Genomic DNA, 16285 nt, shown 5'->3' on the forward strand with positions numbered 1-16285 from the left:
AGCTATTGACATTAAAGAAGCGCTTGTTGGGAGGCAACCCAATTTTTATTTATCTAATTTTATTGTTCTTTCATGTTTTATTAGGTTCATGATCATGTGGAGTCACTAAATAAATATAAAAATTGAAAACGGAATCAAAAACAGCAGAAGAAAAATCACACCCTGGAGGAGGATCTCACTGGCGTTTAAACGCCAGTAAGAAGCATCTGGCTGGCGTTCAACGCCAGAACAGAGCATGGTTCTGGCGCTGAACGCCCAAAATGGGCAGCATCTGGGCGTTTGAACGCCAGAATTGCACCCTGGAGAAGAGCTGGCGCTGAACGCCCAGAACAAGCATGGTTTTGGCGTTCAACGCCAGAAATGGGCAACAAATGGGCGTTCAATGCCCAGAACAAGCACCAATCTGGCGCTGAACGCCCAGAGTTGTGTGCAAGGGCATTTTGCATGCCTAATTTGGTGCAAGGTTGTAAATCCTTGAACACCTCAGGATCTGTGGACCCCACAGGATCACCTCAGGATCTGTGGACCCCACAGGATCCCCACCTACCTCCACTCACTTCTTCTCACCCCTCTTTCACACAATCCCATAAACACTCTTCCCCAAAACTCTTCACCAATCACCTCAATCTCTCTTCCCTATAACCACTTCACCACTCACATCCATCCACTCTTCCCCATAAACCTACCTCATAAACCCCACCTACCTTCAAAATTCAAAATCAATTTCCCACCCAAAACCCACCCTTATGGCCGAACCTTACCCCCCCTCCCTTCCCTATATAAAGCCCTCCATTCTTCTTCATTTTCACACAACACAACCCTCTCTTCCCCTTCTTGGCCGAATACACCCCTCCCCCCTCTCCTCCATGTTTTCTTCTTCTTCTTCATCTATTCTTTCTTCTCTTGCTCGAGGGCGAGCAATATTCTAAGTTTGGGAATCCTCTAGAAAAGGGAAAGGGAAGACAAAAGCTTCCACCTCTGAGTCATGGGAGATGGAAAGATTCATCTCCAAAGCTCATCAAGACCACTTCTATGATGTTGTGGCCAAGAAGAAGGTGATCCCCGAGGTCCCTTTCAAGCTCAAGAATAATGAGTATCCGGAGATCCGACATGAAATCCAAAGAAGAGGTTGGGAAGTTCTAACAAACCCATCCAACAAGTCGGCATCCTAATGGTTCAAGAGTTCTATGCCAATGCATGGATCACTAGGAACCATGATCAAAGTAAGAACCCAAACCCAAAGAATTATATTACAATGGTTCGGGGGAAATACTTAGATTTTAGTCCGAAAAATGTGAGGTTGGCGTTTAACTTGCCTATGATGCAAGGAGATGCACGCCCCTACACTAGAAGGGTCAACTTTAATCAAAGGTTGGACCAAGTCCTCATGGACATATGTGTGGAAGGAGCTCAATGGAAGATTGACTCCAAAGGCAAGCCAGTTCAATTGAGAAGACTGGACCTCAAGCCTGTGGCTAGAGGATGGTTGGAATTCATCCAACGCTCCATCATCCCACTAGCAACCGATCTGAAGTTACTGTGGATCGGGCCATCATGATTCATAGCATCATGATTGGAGAGGAAGTAGAAGTTCATGAAGTCATCTCCCTTGAATTCTACAAAATAGCTGAAAAGCCCTCTCCTGGGGCAAGGCTAGCTTTCCCTCATCTTATTTGCCATCTATGTTACTCAGCTGGAGCTTTCATAGAAGGAGACATTCCCATTGAGGAAGAGAAGCCCATCACTAAGAAAAGGATGGAGCAAGCAAGAGAGCCCATTCATGGATCTCAAGAGACACATGAAGCTCATCACCATGAGATCCCGGAGATGCCTCAGATGCATTTTCCTCCACAAAATTATTGGGAGCAAATCAACACCTCCCTAGGAGAATTAAGTTCCAACATGGGACAATTAAGGGTGGAACATCAAGAGCACTCCATCATCCTTCATGAAATAAGAGAAGATCAAAAAGCAATGAGGGAGGAGCAACAAAGACAAGGAAGAGACATAGAAGAGCTCAAGGACATCATTGGTTCCTCAAGAAGGAAACGCCACCATCACTAAGGTGGACTCATTCCTTGTTCTTACATTCTCTGTTTTTCGTTTTCTCTATGTTAAGTGCTTATCCATGTTTGTGTCTTCATTACATGATCATTAGTAGTTAGTAACTATGTCTTAAAGTTATGAATGTCCTATGAACCCATCACCTATCTTAAATGAAAACTGTTTTAATTCAAAAGAACAAGAAGTACATGAGTTTCGAATTTATCCTTGAACTTAGTTTAATTATATTGATGTGGTGACAATGCTTCTTGTTTTCTGAATGAATGCTTGAACAGTGCATATGTCTTTTGAAGTTGTTGTTTAAGAATGTTAAATATGTTGGCTCTTGAAAGAATGATGATAAGGAGACATGTTATTTGATAATCTGAAAAATCATAAAAATGATTCTTGAAGCAAGAAAAAGCAGCAAAGAACAAAGCTTGCAGAAAAAAAAGGGCGAAAAAAATAAAATAAAATAAAAATAAAAAGCAAGCAGAAAAAGCCAAAAGCTCTTAAAACCAAGAGGCAAGAGCAAAAAGCCAGTAACCCTTAAAACCAAAAGGCAAGGGCAATAAAAGGGATCCCAAGGCTTTGAGCATCAGTGGATAGGAGGGCCTAAAGGAATAAAATCCTGGCCTAAGCGGCTAAACCAAGCTGTCCCTAAACATGTGCTTGTGGCGTGAAGGTGTCAAGTGAAAACTTGAGACTGAGCGGTTAAAGTCAAGGTCCAAAGCAAAAGAAGAGTGTGCTTAAGAACCCTGGACACCTCTAATTGGGGACTTTAGCAAAGCTGAGTCACAATCTGAAAAGGTTCACCCAGTTATGTGTCTGTGGCATTTATGTATCCGGTGGTAATACTGGAAAACAAAGTGCTTAGGGCCACGGCCAAGACTCATAAAGTAGCTGTGTTCAAGAATCATCATACTGAACTAGGAGAATCAATAACACTATCTGAACTCTGAGTTCCTATAGATGCCAATCATTCTGAACCTCAAAGGATAAAGTGAGATGCCAAAACTATTCAAGAGGCAAAAAGCTACAAGTCCCGCTCATCTGATTGGAGCTATGTTTCATTGATAGTTTGGAATTTATAGTATATTCTCTTCTTTTTACCCTATTTGATTTTCGGTTGTTGGGGACAAGCAACAATTTAAGTTTGGTGTTGTGATGAGCGGATAATTTATACGCTTTTTGGCATTGTTTTTAGTATGTTTTTAGTAGAATCTAGTTACTTTTAGGGATGTTTTATTAGTTTTTAAGTTAAATTCACATTTCTGGACTTTACTATGAGTTTGTGTGTTTTTCTGTGATTTCAGGTATTTTCTGGCTGAAATTGAGGGACTTGAGCAAAAATCAGATTCAGAGGTTGAAGAAGGACTGCTGATGCTGTTGGATTCTGACCTCCCTGCACTCAAAGTGGATTTTCTGGAGCTACAAGACTCAAAATGGCACGCTTCCAATTGCGTTGGAAAGTAGACATCCAGGGCTTTCCAGAAATATATAATAGTCCATACTTTGGCCGAGTTTAGATGACGTAAACGGGCGTTGAACGCCAATTCTACGCTGCTGTCTGGAGTTAAACGCCAGAAACACGTCACAAGCCAGAGTTAAACGCCAGAATACTTACAAACTGGCGTTCAACTCCAAGATTGACCTCTACACGTGTAGCATTCAGGCTCAGCCCAAGCACACACCAAGTGGGCCCCGAAAGTTGATTTATGCATCAATTACTTACTTCTGTAAACCCTAGTAACTAGTTTAGTATAAATAGGACTGTTTACTATTGTATTAGAGATCTTTGATCAGTTTTATGCTATCTTAGACTTTCATGGGGGCTGGCCATTCGGCCATGCCTGACCATTATCACTTATGTATTTTCATACGGTAGAGTTTCTGCACTCCATAGATTAAGGTGTGGAGCTCTGCTGTTCCTCAAAGATTAATGCAAAGTACTACTATTTTTCTATTCAATTCAACTTATTCCGCTTCTAAGATATTCATTCGCACTTCAACCTGAATGTGATGAACGTGACAGTCATCATCATTCCCTATGATCGCGTGCCTGACAACCACTTCCGTTCTACCTTAGATTGAATGAGTATCTCTTGGATCTCTTAATCAGAATCTTTGTGGTATAAGCTAGATTGATGGCGGCATTCATGAGAGTCTGGAATGTCTAAACCTTGTCTGTGGTATTCCGAGTAGGACTCTGGGATTGAATGACTGTGACGAACTTCAAACTCGCGAGTGCTGGGCGTAGTGAGAGACGCAAAAGGAGGGTGAATCCTATTCCAGTATGATCGAGAACCTCAGATGATTAGCTGTGCTGTGACAGAGCATTTGGACCATTTTCACAAGAGGATGGGATGCAGCCATTGACAAGGGTGATGCTTCCAGACGATTAGCCATGCAGTGACAGTGCATCGGACCATTTTCCAGAGAGGATAAAAAGTAGCCATTGACAACGGTGATGTCCTTACATAAAGCCAGCCATGGAAAGGAGTAAGATTGATTGGATGAAGACAGCAGAAAAGCAGAGGTTCAGAGGAACGAATGCGTCTCTATACGCTTATCTGAAATTCTAACCAATGAATTACATAAGTATTTCTATCCTTATTTTCTATTTATTATTAATATTCAAAAACTCCATAACTATTTTATATCCGCCTGACTGAGATTTACAAGGTGACCATAGCTTGCTTCATACCAACAATCTCCGTGGGATCGACCCTTACTCACGTAAAGTTTATTACTTGGACAACCCAGTGCACTTGCTGGTTAGTTGTATCGAAGTTGTGAATGAAAAACGATATATTAAGACGTGCGTACAGAGTTTCTGGCGCCGTTGCCTGAGATCACAATTTTGTGCACCAGTTCCCAATGAGAAGAACGAACTAATTCCTACAAGGACAGTCACAGGATGGCAGCTGTGCATAGACTACAGGAAGCTCAATAAGGCTACACGAAAAGATCATTTCCCCCTTCCATTCATGGATTAGATGTTGGAAAGACTCGCAGGGCACGCTTATTATTGTTTTCTCGACGGTTATTCAGGATATAACCAAATAGTGGTTGATCCCAAAGATCAAGAGAAAACCTCAGTCACTTGCCCTTATGGAGTGTTTGCCTACAGGCGCATGCCATTTAGGCTATGTAATGCACCTGTGACTTTCCAACGCTGCATGCTTTTTATTTTTTCAGATATGATAGAAAAATTCATTGAAGTTTTTATGGATGATTTCTCGGTATTCGGAGATTCATTTCCTAGTTGCCTACATCACCTCGCCTTGGTATTGAAAAGATGCCAAGAGACCAATCTGGTCTTGAACTGGGAGAAATGTCACTTTATGGTGACAGGAGGAATAGTCCTTGGTCACAAAGTTTCTAACCAAGGCATTGAGGTTGACAGAGCCAAAGTAGAACTTATTGAAAAACTGCCTCCACCCAGTGATGTCAGGGCAATTAAGAGCTTTTTAGGGCATGCGGGTTTTTACAGAAGGTTTATTAAAGATTTTTCAAAGATAGCCAAGCCCTTAAGCAATCTCCTTGTATCTGATACACCATTTATCTTTGATGAAACATGCATGTTAGCCTTTGAAAATTTGAAAATGAGGTTATCCTCTGCTCCTATCATTTCCCCACCTGATTGGAATTTACCATTTGAATTAATTTGTGACGCATCTGATTTTGCAGTTGGGGCAGTGTTAGGACAGAGGAAAGATAACTTAGTCCATGTGATATACTATGCGAGCAAAGTCCTTAATGATACTCAAAGAAATTATACCACTACTGAAAAGGAGTTTCTAGCAATAGTTTTTGCATTTGACAAGTTTAGATCGTACCTCATTGGTGCTAAAGTGATTATTTTTACAGATCACACAGCACTTAAATATTTGTTTGCCAAGCAAGAATCAAAGCCAAGACTAATAAGATGGATCTTATTATTGTAGGAATTCAATATTGAAATCAAAGACAAGAAAGGAGTGGAGAACAAGGTAGCAGATCACCTATCCAGGATTCCTCATGATAAAGGTGGAACACCTGATACAAGTGTGAACGAGTTCTTCCCTGATGAGCAGTTGATGATAGTTCACAAAGCACCATGGTTCGCAGACATTGCCAACTTCAAGGCAACTGGGGCATTGCCTCCAGAGATCAATAAACATCAAAAAAGGAAGCTCATGAATGATGCAAAGTACTTTGACTGGGATGAGCCATATCTATTCAAGAAGTGTTCAGATGGAATCCTTAGAAGATGTGTTTCGGAATAAGAAGGACGAGAGGTCCTATGGAATTGCCACGGCTCATGCTATGGAGGCCACTTTGGAGGGGATAGAACTACAGCTAAGGTGGTACAAAGCAGATTCTTTTGGCCCACCCTGTTCAAGGATGACAAAGAACTAGTAAAGAGCTGCAATGAATGCCAAAGATCTGGAAACTTGCCCAAAAGAAATGAGATGCCACAAAATTTCATCTTGGAACTGGAATTGTTTGATGTGTGGATAATCGATTTCATGGGACCATTTCTAACCTCATATGCAAACAAGTACATCTTGGTAGCAGTGGATTATGTTTCCAAGTGGGTAGAGGCTATTGCAACCCCAACGAATGATAACAGGGTAGTCATGAACTTCCTCAGGAAGAATATCTTTAGCCGGTTTGGAGTCCCACGAGCACTCATCAGTGATGGAGGGAGCCATTTTTGTAACAGACCACTAGAAGCTCTTCTCCTACAATATGGGGTAGAACACAAGGTAGCCACACCTTACCATCCCCAAACAAGTGGACAAACTGAGATATCCAACAGAGAGCTAAAGAGGATTCTGGAAAAGACTGTGGGTGCATCAAGAAAGGATTGGTCGAAGAAGCTGGATGATGCTCTTTGGGCATACAGAACAGCATTCAAAACACCACTTGGAATGTCCCCATATCAACTAGTGTATGGGAAGGCTTGTCATTTACCAATGGAGCTGGAACACAAGGCTCTCTGGGCTATCAAGATACTAAATTTTGACAGCATTGCTGCTGGTGCAAAGAGGATCTTGCAGCTGCAAGAGATGGAGGAATTCTGGTCACAAGCCTATGAAAATACCAAGATGTATAAAGAGAAGGCAAAGAGAAGACATGACCTGCATCTTGCACCCAGGAGTTTCGAAAAGGGGCAGCGAGTACTCCTTTACAATTCCAAATTGAGACTATTCCCAGGAAAACTCAAATCAAGGTGGTCCGGACCTTTTCTTGTCACAAAAGTTTCTCCATATGGACACATCAAAATCATGGATGAAGGTTCAGAGAGGATTTTTACAGTGAACAGACAAAGACTCAAGCATTATCTGGGCAACATGGGGGAAAACCCCAGAGTGAATTACCGTCTCAAGTAAATGAGGAACAGTCGAGCTAGCGACGATAAAAGAGCGCTCTATTGGGAGGTAACCCAACCTCAGGTAGTTTTCTTTTGATCTTTATTTCAATAAGGATCGCAAGTTGTTTCCCCTGTATTGCAAGGAGCTAAGTTTGGTGTTCCACACCAAAACAATTCAAGAGTGAAAGTGTGATTCTAAGTTTGGTGTTCCCCCAAAGGAATCACACTCCATTCCCAAAGCACATTGCTAGCTCCAATCAATCAATGGAAACCACTTAGATTTAGATAGGTTTTAGTTGATAATTGTTTTGTTAAACAAGATATGAGGTTCTCTGCATATATGCAAGGTTCTGTACTGGGCAAGGAACTAAGTTTGGTGTTGACACACCAAATTACGTTCAGAAGTCACAAGCATACATGCAAGCTAACTATTTATCAAGTGCTTTGGGAACAAGCAACTTCCAATAACTTTGCAGGAATCTTATGAGGAAATGGTCACCTTCACCCAAGGAAGTGAGGTAACAAAGACCAGGATGATGACAAAAAAAAGGGGGCAGCTAGAAACCATCCCCTAAAGGTTGTATTGTCACTTAATTCCATGTACTTAGAATGTTGAAAACTGGAAGTCCAAATGCAATCTTGATTAATAGTTAAATGTTAGTCTGAACCTTTTTAAATTCTGTCTTTTAAGTTTATTTTTTGTGTTGAAGAGGTCCATGTTTGCTAGTCTCTATGTCACTGCATCCTCTCTTTACTTACTTGTATGCTTGTCCCTTTAAATCAAATGAAAAGAGAATGAGTGTTTTTAAAGACCAGAGAGGAGTTCATACTATGGAGTAAGTTCATGAGTTTATGTTATACTCATAAATTAGCTAAGTTGGTTCAACCACAAGGTGGGAGGACAACTATCTGTCATGAATACTATGCTTGAGACACACCCCATGAGACTAGCTAAATAAGAAGATCTTAATAAGAAAAAGGGAAAGAATAATAAAGGTTGAAAAATAAAAGATAAAGAGTAAGCAATAAGGCTAGGCACCAATGGTTTTAATCTTGAGGCATGTGTCTGTGGTGCTCCTGTGTGAGGGATCTACTTGGATGAATAAGCTCTTAGGGGTGCCTTATCACTTGGTAACTTGGGTTAACTAACTCGGGATTATCAGCTGAAAGTCCACTATCAAGAGTAACTCTCACTACAGAGCATTTAGTAACCCAAAGAGGTGCTGGACACCAAGGTCTCAAGAAAAGAAAATAAATAAACTATATGCCTGTGGTGTGTATGTATCGGGGAGAGACTTGAGCAAGTAAGTCCTTAGGGGTGCTTCAACACTTAGCACCTTGAACCAACTGGTTCGGGAGTGTTGGCTAAAAGCTTATTTTAAAGAGTTGCCCCCTTACAGAGCACTTAGCCTAAGAACAAAAATAAGCCCTGAAATAACAATAAAAGGATCAATGAATAAAAGTCTCATGGAATGCATTCACAGTGAGTATTCTAGGACATGATAAAGGTCTGAAATCCAGGAATAAACCTAACTTGCTCTGCATGAAACCACCATAAAACCAGGGACATGACTTCCACAAGAATGACTCATTTCTCTTGGCATTCCATTCATCATTCTCTTGTTCCAGTACTTGCTTAGGGACAAGCAAGCTTTAAGTTTGGTGTTGTGATGCTAGGGCATTTTGGCCATTTTCACTGACCTTTTCTTTACTGTTTTTAGGGTAGTTTCATGCATTTCCTTAGGAAATAAGCTAGTTTTGGGTAGATATTCACTTACATCTTGATTCAAGCATACATTGTGCACTTTACATGATTTTATGAGAATTTTGCATGAATTTAAGGACAAATTGGATGTTGCATTTCCCATGACTTGGACTAGAACTTTGATGCACTTTATTTCTTGATTTCAGGACAAAGGAAGAAAAGAAGAACCACTTTAGTGGCTACGTTAGTTACACTAACGTTAACACTAACGTGGAATGGGAGTAACTTGCAAAGTTAATGAGAAAAGTAATTGCCAATAACGCTCTCGAAGCCATCATTGCCCACATTAAGAGTCACGTTAAGTAAGTTAACGTGAACTCTAACGTGGAGGAAAGCAAAATGGAGCCAACGTTAGTGACACTTAACATTATCATTAACGTTGGACCAAGTTCATAAGTGGCCACGTTAGTTGCCACGTTAACTTAGTTAATGTGGCCTCTAACGTTAAGAAGAAAAGGGGGACGCCAACGTTAGTGTCATTCAACTTTCTCACTAACGTTGGCCAAGTCACAAGAAGCCACGTTAACTCCCACGTTAACCTAATTAACGTGGAAGCTAACGTGAAGAAACTAGGTGGTCGACAACATTAGTGACACCAAACATTGTAACTAACGTTGGGATGAACACACACTATCCCCAAGAAGCCACGTTAACTCCCACGTTAACCTAGTTAACGTGGAAGTTAACGTGAAGAAGAAAGGTTATCGACAACGTTAGTGACACCAAACATTGTCACTAACGTTAGAAGGAGCCAACACAAGCCACAATGAGCCACGTTAACTCCCACGTTAACTTAGATAACGTGGAAGCTAACGTGGATAAGGGAATGATGAGCCAACGTTAGTGACACTCGCCTTTGTCACTAACGTTGGAAATGGCTATCATTGCTACGTTAGAAGCCACGTTAACCTAGTTAACGTGGACTCTAACGTAGGGGGAAGGGAAGACTCTCAACGTTATTGGGAAAGGTGAGTCCCAAAAACGTGTGCGAAGGACCAAGAGGCAACGTTAGTGGTCATGTTAGTGCCACTAACGTTGAAGTTAACGTGGACCATCCCTGGGTGAGGAACGTTAGTGAAAAAGGTGATTGTCACTAACGTTCTCGAACCCACACTCTCACTTAACGTTAACGCCACTAACGTCCTGAGCTAAACACCCTGCCTACTTCACACTTTCTCTCTGCAAGTAAAGCTAAGCCCACTGAAGAGTATAACTACTTCAAATTCAAGATCCAAAGGCCCATATCTAAGACTTGAAGAACCAACTAGAAGATCAGAAGAGTAGTATATATAGGGGTAGTTTTGAATTAGGAAGGAGCTTTTTGGGGGATTGGAAATTGGGAACTACTCTCTGTATAATTTACTTTCTCTGTACTTCTAGTTCCAGTTTTCATGATGTGTTCTCCATCTTTGTTTTCTATTTCCAGAGCTATGAACAACTAAACCCCTTTCATTGGGTTAGGGAGCTCTATTGTAATTTGATGGATCAATACTAGTTTTCATTACTCTTCTTCTATCTTTTCTCTTGATTTTACTAGAAAGCTTTCAATCTTCATCCAACTGGGTAGTTATCTTGGAAAAGAAGCTATTCATACTTGGATCTCTTCTGAACCTTGGAAGAGGAATGAAGAGATCATGCTAGAAATACTTTCTCATGTTGGACCAAATTGGGTTTGGTTGGAAATGGTGACTATAATCCTACTAACACTTGATTTGGGAATGCATGTGGTATAATCAGTGACCATACGTCATCTCTTCTCATGAGCAATTAACCAAGGAATTAGCTATTGATTAAGATTTGAGAGATTGAATTACCAAGGAATTGGAATTCGATCACTTAAGATTGCCAAGGAGATCAATGAATGCATTGATTGAGGAAGAGATCAAAATGAACTTGATCCGGAGAATGCAACATCTCCTAAGCCCAATGAATCCCCATCTCTGATCTTACCCATTCTCTTTAATTTCTGCAGTTTACTTTTATGAGCATCTTCCCCATTCCCATTTAAGATTCTGCAATTTACTTTCCGCCATTTACATTCAGCTCTTTATTTCCAGCAATTTACATTTTTTGCTATTTACTTTCCCGCCATTTAATTTCCTGCAACTCTCAAACCAAATTCTGCTTCGCTCAACTAGAACATTCCTCTAATTAAAGTTGCTTGACCAATCAATCCCTGTGGGATTCGACCTCACTCTATTGTGAGTTTTTACTTGACGACAATTCGGTACACTTGCCGAAGGAAAATTGTTGAGAGACAAGTTTCTGTGTGCATCAAGTTTATGGCGCCATTGCTGGGGATTGATTTTGTATCAACAATGATTAAATTGGAGGATTACTAGATTGAGCATTTTTTTTCTTTTGTTTGATTTAAGTTCATTTGAGTAATTTACTTTCTATTCAGTTATTTTCTTCCCTTCCCACTACCTATTTTCTTAGTTGTTTACGATTCAGTCCACTATCCCACTAACTGTTTGATATACTGCATCACTCACACTAACAGCATTTCTAACAAGAATAGTCTCTGCCTCTAGTTCCTTGCTTGTGCCTTGTTGGTTGTATGACAGGGAGAAGAAGCGGGGCTTCAACTTCCTTTGATTCTGAACCTGAGAGGACCTGGTTTAGATTAAGGAGGGAAGCAAGAGGAAAGAGAGTAGTTAGTGCTGAGGAGGAGGAAGAGTATTTTGAACCAGACATGGATGAAAACATGGAGAACCATCATGAAGAAGAGGCTCACAACCAGGGCAGAGAGGGTCTAGCAAATCATGCTGGGCAAGAGAGAAGAGTTCTGGGTTCTTACATCAACCCAAACCCAGGAAACTGTGGGAGTAGCATCCAAAGGCCAACCATACATGCCAACAACTTTGAACTAAAGCCACAGCTCATCACCCTTGTTCAGAACAACTGTTCATTCGGAGGGAGTGTCCAAGAAGACCCCAATCAACATCTAACCACCTTCTTGAGGATATGTGATACTGTGAAGTCTAATGGTATTCATCCTGACACCTATAGACTACTTCTGTTCCCTTTCTCACTCAAGGACAAGGCATCTAAATGGCTGGAATCCTTCCCAAAGGAGAGCTTAGCAACCTGGGAAGATGTGGTAAACAAATTCTTGGCAAGATTCTATCCTCCTCAACAAATTAACAGGCTGAGAGCTGAGGTGCAAACATTCAGGCAGCAGGATGGTGAGACTCTATATGAAGCATGGGAGAGGTTTAAGGACCTGACAAGAAGGTGTCCACCAGATATGTTCAATGAAAGGGTGCAGCTACATATTTTCTATGAAGGCCTTTCTTATGAATCAAAGAAGGCAGTAGACCATTCATCCGGGGGATCTTTGAACAAGAAGAAAACCATTGAAGAAGCCATAGATATCATTGAGACTGTAGCAGAGAATGACTACTTCTATGCTTCTGAAAGAGGCAACACTAGAAGAGTGATGGAGCTAAACAATGTGGATGCACTGCTGGCCCAAAACAAGCTTATTACCAAGCAGCTGGCTGACCTCACCAAGAAGATGGAGAGGAACCAAGTGGCAGCAATCACCACCTCATCAGCAACCCAAGAAGGAGAGAATACTGAGGCAGAGGAGGAGCAAGAGCAAGCCAACTACATTGGAAACCCACCCAGGCAAACCCATGATCCATACTCCAAAACCTACAACCCTGGATGGAGGAATCACCCAAACTTTGGGTGGGAAAACCAACAAGATCAAAACCAAGATCAGAGACGTCACAACCCCAACAACCATGCAGCTCACCAATATTCCACACAAAGATCATATCAACACCACCCTGACAACACCTCACCATATCCATACCAAAACCAGCATAACCCAACTTACCCCTCCACTCTCAACTCACCCTTATCTGAAGATAGACTCTCCAAAATTGAGACTATGCTTGAGGGCATATGCAAAGAGATTCAAGATAGTAAGGAATTTCGAGAAGAAGTGCAGTCCAATATGCAGAATCAAGATGCTGCCATCAAGAAACTTGAGACACAAATTGGCTATCTATTCAAGAGAATTTCCAGCCACAACCCTCGCAGCGATGCAGACTCAAACCAAAGGGAGGAGTGTCAGGCTATAACCCTCAGAAGTGGAAAAGAATTGAAGGAGACTCCCAAGCAACCCCAAGAGAAAGATTCAGTCGGAAAGAAAGAGGAACAAGATGAAGTTCAAATCTTCACCTCCAACTCACGTCAAAAGGAAGGAGAACTGAAGCCATATGTTCCGAAAGTACCATATCCTCAACAACTGAAGAAGAAAGGGGATGACAGCCAGTTCTCCAGATTTTTAGAAATCTTCAAGAAATTACAGATTAACATTCCCTTTGCTGAAGCAATAGAGCGAATGCCGCTCTATGCCAAGTTCTTGAAGGAATTGATGACTAAGAAGAGAAGTTGGAAGAGCAACGAGACTGTGATGCTAACCGAAAAATGTAGTACTATCATTCAGCATAAACTATCCCAGAAATTGAAGGATCCTGGGAGCTTCCAGATCCCTTGTATTATAGGGGAGATCACAGTGGAGAAAGCTCTATGTGACTTAGGAGCCAGCATAAATCTGTTGTCAGTAGCTATGATGAGAAAAATGAAGATCGAGGAGGCTAAGCCAACAAAAATAGCCCTACAACTGGCAGACCGATCGTTCAAGTTCCCTCATGGTATAGTGGAAGATCTGCTGGTGAAGGTGGGCGATTTCATTTTCCCAGCAGACTTTGTGGTGTTGGACATGCAGGAGGAAGCCAAGGCCTCTATCATTCTGCGAAGACCGTTCTTAGCTACTGCTGGAGCTGTTATTGATGTCCAAAAAGGTGATCTCACCTTGAGATTACATAATGAAAAAATGACATTCAATGTGTTCAAGGCCATGAGTTATCCACCAGAACAATGGGGAGAATTTATGAGGTTGGACTCACTGGAAGATGCAATGCAGGAGAGTTTTGAAGAAGAAGAACCTGAAGGATTAATAGAGGAGGGATTAACATCTAGTGAAGAGGTTGCAACAACAGAGATTCATATACAAGGTGCACCAAAGGAAGAGAATGAAAAGTTAGAAGCACCCAAACTTGAACTCAAGGCATTACCACCCACTCTCAAATATGCATACTTAGGAGAGAATGAAAGCTACCCGGTGATCATAAACTCATCCCTCAGCCAAGATCAAGAGGAAGAGTTACTCCAAGTGTTGCAAAAGCATAAGGATGCCATTGGATGGACCCTCGCTGATTTGAAAGGAATCAGTTCGGCCATATGCATGCGTAAGATACTGTTGGAAGATGATGCCAAACCATCCATTCAATCCCAAAGGAGGCTGAACCTAATCATAAAGGAAGTGGTACAGAAAGAAGTTATGAAGTTATGGCAGGGAGGGGTAATCTACCCGATTTCAGACAGCCCCTGGGTCAGCCCCGTGCATGTGGTGCCCAAAAAAGGAGGGATCACTGTAGTTCACAATGAGAAGAACGAACTAATTCCTACAAGGACCGTCACAGGATGGTGGATGTGTATAGACTACCGGAAACTCAATGAGGCTACACGAAAGGATCATTTCCCCCTCCAATTCATGGATCAGATGTTGGAAAGACTCGCAGGACATGCATATTATTGTTTTCTCGACGGTTATTCAGGATATAACCAAATAGTGGTTGATCCTAGAGACCAAGAGAAAACCTCATTCACTTGCCCATATGGAGTGTTTGCCTACAGGCGCATGCCATTTGGGCTATGTAATGCACCGGCAACTTTCCAACGCTGCATGCTTTTTATCTTCTCAGATATGATAGAGAAATTCATTGAAGTTTTTATGGATGATTTCTCAGTATTCGGAGATTCCTTTCCTAGCTTCCTGAATTACCTAGCCTTGGTATTGAAAAGGTGCCAAGAGACCAATCTAGTCTTGAACTGGGAGAAATGTCACTTCATGGTAACAGGAGGAATAGTCCTTGGCCATAAGGTTTCTAACCAAGGCATTGAGGTGGACAGAGCTAAAGTGGAACTTATTGAAAAACTTCCTCCACCTAGTGATGTCAAGGTAATTAGAAGCTATTTAGGGCATACTGGCTTTTACAGAAGATTTATTAAAGACTTCTCAAAGATAGCCAAGCCCTTGAGTAATCTCCTTTTATCTGATACACCATTTATCTTCGATGAAACATGCATGCAAGCATTCGAGAATTTAAAAAAAAGATTGTCCTCTGCCCCTATCATTTCCCTACCTGATTGGAACTTACCCTTTGAATTGATGTGTGATGCATCTGACTTTGCAGTTGGGGCAGTGTTAGGGCAGAGGAAAGATAACTTAGTCCATGTGATATACTATGCTAGCAAAGTCCTCAATGATACTCAAAGAAATTATACCACTACTGAAAAGGAGTTGCTAGCAATAGTTTTTGCATTTGACAAGTTTAGATCATACCTTATTGGTGCTAAAGTGATTATTTTCACAGATCACACAGCACTTAAATATTTGTTTGCCAAGCAAGAATCAAAACCGAGACTAATAAGATGGATCTTATTGTTGCAGGAATTCAATATTGAAATCAGAGACAAGAAAGGAGTGGAGAACAAGGTAGCGGATCACCTATCCAGAATCACTCAGGATGAAGGTGTAACACATGATACAAGTGTAAATGAGCTCTTCCCTGATGAGCAGTTGATGGCAGTTCACAAAGCACCATGGTTTGCAGACATTGCCAATTTCAAAGCAACTGGGGCTTTACCTCCAGAGATCAATAAATATCAAAAAAGAAAGCTCTTAAATGATGCAAAGTATTTTGTCTGGGATGAGCCATATCTCTTCAAGAAGTGTTCAGATGGAATCCTGAGGAGATGTCTTTCAGAAGAAGAGGGATGAGAGGTCCTGTGGAACTGCCACGGCTCATGTTATGGAGGCCATTTTGGAGGGGACAGAACTGCAGCCAAAGTGTTACAAAGCGGATTCTTTTGGCCCACCCTTTTCAAAGATACCAAAGAACTAGCAAAAAACTGCAATGAGTGTCAAAGAGCTGGAAACTTGCCCAAGAGAAATGAGATGCCACAAAATTTTATCTTAGAACTAGAACTGTTTGATGTGTGGGGAATCGATTTCATGGGACCATTCCCAACTT

The 16285-nt window shown here is 41.4% G+C and overlaps 1 non-coding gene across 1 annotated transcript; it reads right to left on the reverse strand.

Annotated features, from left to right (window-relative positions):
• Window positions 1-12318: 12318 nt before the first annotated feature.
• LOC112761986 (small nucleolar RNA R71) lies at window positions 12319-12425 on the reverse strand. The gene has a single exon (XR_003182351.1). It is a non-coding gene; the product is annotated as a small nucleolar RNA R71 (small nucleolar RNA).
• Window positions 12426-16285: the final 3860 nt, after the last annotated feature.

Source organism: Arachis hypogaea, chromosome 16, assembly GCF_003086295.3.
Source record: "Arachis hypogaea cultivar Tifrunner chromosome 16, arahy.Tifrunner.gnm2.J5K5, whole genome shotgun sequence".
In the NCBI taxonomy this organism is placed as follows: Eukaryota; Viridiplantae; Streptophyta; class Magnoliopsida; order Fabales; family Fabaceae; genus Arachis; species Arachis hypogaea.